This window comes from Leptonychotes weddellii, unplaced genomic scaffold (genome assembly GCF_054177405.1).
Source record: "Leptonychotes weddellii isolate Sample4059 unplaced genomic scaffold, ASM5417740v2 HiC_scaffold_113257, whole genome shotgun sequence".
Taxonomy (NCBI): Eukaryota; Metazoa; Chordata; class Mammalia; order Carnivora; family Phocidae; genus Leptonychotes; species Leptonychotes weddellii.
This window is the reverse complement of record NW_027690915.1, coordinates 1-359: the sequence shown is the minus strand read 5'-3', so window position 1 is coordinate 359 and position 359 is coordinate 1. Positions and strand designations below refer to the sequence as shown.

The window sequence follows — 359 nt, the reverse complement described above, 5'->3', positions numbered from 1 at the left end:
ACAGCCATCTGGGATAAGCCGCTTTTCAGCCACCATGTCTTCAAATTCATCCGCGTTAAACTTAGTAAAGCCCCACTTCTTGGAGATGTGGATCTTCTGGCGGCCAGGGAACTTGAACTTGGCCCTGCGTAGGGCCTCAATCACATGCTCCTTGTTCTGTAGCTTGGTACGGATGGACATGATGACTTGGCCAATGTGGACCCTGGCTACTGTGCCCTGGGGCTTTCCAAAGGCACCCCGCATACCTGTCTGCAGCCTAGATTGGAGATAGCATGAGGTCAGACCTCAGTGTCCACTGGAAAGAGCTGTCTCCAAGGTCCCTTAGGGCAACCTATACAATCAACAGGCTGCATACACTA

At 52.1% G+C, this 359-nt stretch overlaps 1 pseudogene; it reads right to left on the bottom strand.

The window, feature by feature from the left end:
- Nucleotides 1-303: 303 nt before the first annotated feature.
- Nucleotides 304-359, bottom strand: LOC145718152 (small nucleolar RNA SNORA70; annotated as a pseudogene; the record flags this gene model as incomplete).